The following is a 2,783-nucleotide window of genomic DNA, read 5'->3' on the forward strand; positions in this document are numbered from 1 at the left end:
CTGGAAAAATAAGAGAGTGAGGAAATAGATTATTTACAAAATTAACACTAAAAATGTATTTTACTAAAAATAACTTCTATTAAAATTTTAGGTCAAGATGGTAAATGAAGAACATGCTAAAGCACTCGCTTCCATGCCTAAAACATAGTAATACTAGACAGCATGTTATTTAAAATACTTGAGTATTCAAATAGTTGAGGAATACATGTCTCAAAGGAAAGAAAAAAGGAATTCCCTGGTGATTCAGTGGTTAAGAACTTGACTTCCAGTGCAGAGGACCTGGGTGTGTTTTTTTTTTGGTTTCTAGAAAACTTTATATTAAAATTCATTTCTGCCCCAATCCAGATATTACTGCTTTTTATTTTGGACAACTATGCTACAAATGTTTCTATCATATGTGCTTAACAGTGGCTAGAAGATCAATGAAAACCAATATTTACCTCTGCAACCACAGAAGACTGGTGACTCGAGTGCATCTGCTATTTGAAGCTGGTGTCGCTATTTTGTCAGCTACAATCCCCAAAGCTTTTTTTACTCAGGTTCTTAGAACACACATTTTCCTAAGGAATTCAGTGATAGTTCTACATAAAAACAATAAGTAGTACAACTAACTACTATTGTTTCCTCTCACAGTCAACCCTAATTTCTTTCTGTGAGACATAATGTTTACATCACCAAATTTTCCACTGGTAAAAAATTCTTCATGCTTCTTAATTTTGAAATTTTTCATAAACTTTAGGGTTAAACTCTGGTTGGTAAATTTTTTAGACTAAGAACCCTGGATAAGCTTTTCTTCATTGGTGTCAATTCTGGTGTCAAAGTCTTGAGCATTTACTGAAACTTGCATGTGTTATAGATGGGTTCTCCAGTGTTTAATAAGGTGAGAATTTTGACTGAATGTTTTCCCACATTCATGACATGTAAAGGGCTTCCCTCCTGTGTGAGTTCTTTGATGTGTGTGGAGATGTGCATTTTGACTGAAGCTTTTCCCACACCAGGAACATTTATACGGTTTTACTCCTTGGTGTGTTGTTGCTGCTGCTAAGTCACTTCAGTCGTGTCCGACTCTGTGCGACCCCATAGATGGCAGCCCACCAGGCTCCCCCGTCCCTGGGATTCTCCAGGCAAGAACACTGGAGTGGGTTGCCATTTCCTTCTCCAATGCATGAACGTGAAAAGTGAAAGTGAAGCCCCTCAGTCGTATCTGACTCTCAGCGACCCCATGGACTGCAGCCTACCAGGCTCCTCCATCCATAGGACCTCCATCTAAACCTCTTATCACACTGTTAACATTTATATGGTTTCTCTTCAGTGTGAATTCTTTGGTGCTTAATAAGGTCAGAGCTAACTCTGGCGCTTTTTCCACATCCCTGACATTTAAAAGTCTTCTCTGTTGCACATTCTTTCCTATGAAGCTCCATAAATTTCAGCAGCTCTTCTTCCCACTAGTTGAAAAGTTTCTTTCTTTCCTTCACTGGAAAATCTTGGTGCTATTTCCCCAGCCTACGCACATCACCATGATTTTCTTTGCCCGTTGTTTTCTGATGAACATTCACACTGGCTTTTTTTGATACTATGTCTCCTGGTGCTTGTATTTCTAAGTCAGAAAGGCACATAGCTTGATGATTTTCCATGTCATTTTTCAGCTTTATCTCTGAAAGCAGCTCTCCAGGATTGTCTTTGAACACTGGAGATCCTTCAATATATAGCTCTTCCTCTTGCTGTAAACAGAAGATCACTTTAGGTTTGGGGAGCACAAACAATGCTAGAGAGATGACAGTCTCATAGTTTTCATGCATTATGCCAGTGTAGAGGGCCTTCTGCGTGGAATCCAGTAGTTCCCCTTCTGCCTGGGAAAAGTATATGGCCACTTCCTCAAATTTCAGCCAACTCTGGGACTCAGGCAAGATGAATGCAGGTGCCATCATCCAATCTTTGATGTTTGTTTGCTCAGGAAAGGCTAGGATCTGGTAAGTAGGTACCACCCTCTCACATACAGGCTCAGGCACTTTGTGGGTATTCCTGCTCAGCAGCTCTTGTAGACCCTCGTGTATATTCCAAACTTCTTCCTCACGGGACACGCCCACTGGCTGGGACTCTGCTGGCTTCAGTTGGAAGCCTGGGGCCTCTGCTCCTTCTCCCAAGAGCACTGCCTCCTTTTCGAGCTCCTGGATTGGAGCCTTCAGATCTACTGTCATCATTCTGATCTAGGAACAATTCTGCTCCTGTGCTGGATACACCACCAGCTCCAGATCTGACAACTGAGGCCCAGTCTGGCCTGGAACAAAATCAATGAAACAATCTTCTTCATTTATCCTTCTGGGAAGATGAAGCTGGTCTTCATCTGGTCAGGAAGCTAGGATCCCACATGCCACAGGGCAACTAAGCCTGATCCCCTCAACTAGAGAAAAGCCCAAGGGCCACAATGAAAGATCCTGAGTGCTGCAAATAAGACCAAAAGTAAAGAAATAATAATTTTAAAAAAGGAAAGAAGAGGGAATTCCTTAGGCGCCAGATATAGAGCAGTAGCTGAGGTTATGTAGCTCTCAAGAGGACTAGAGATGGGCTGTAGAGGCTGGTGTTTATAAGCCCACAGATCTGGCATTTAATGAGGACCTGGGGCTGGAGTCAGGACTTAGCTGTCATCCACAAACAGGAATCTGAGTGTCCTTCCACTCACCCAGGTTCTCAGCAAGAAGAGAGAGTTAGTCTTCCCAGACTGGAATCATATAACTGGAACCTTAGGTCTGTTGTACCACATAACGTGTGGGACCTGCATTCTG

The 2,783-nt window shown here is 42.1% G+C and overlaps 1 pseudogene; it reads right to left on the minus strand.

Moving 5' to 3' along the window:
• Positions 1-510: 510 nt before the first annotated feature.
• On the minus strand, positions 511-2,321 carry LOC120861072 (annotated as a pseudogene).
• Positions 2,322-2,783: the final 462 nt, after the last annotated feature.

Source organism: Oryx dammah, unplaced genomic scaffold (genome assembly GCF_014754425.2).
Source record: "Oryx dammah isolate SB20612 unplaced genomic scaffold, SCBI_Odam_1.1 HiC_scaffold_11223, whole genome shotgun sequence".
In the NCBI taxonomy this organism is placed as follows: Eukaryota; Metazoa; Chordata; class Mammalia; order Artiodactyla; family Bovidae; genus Oryx; species Oryx dammah.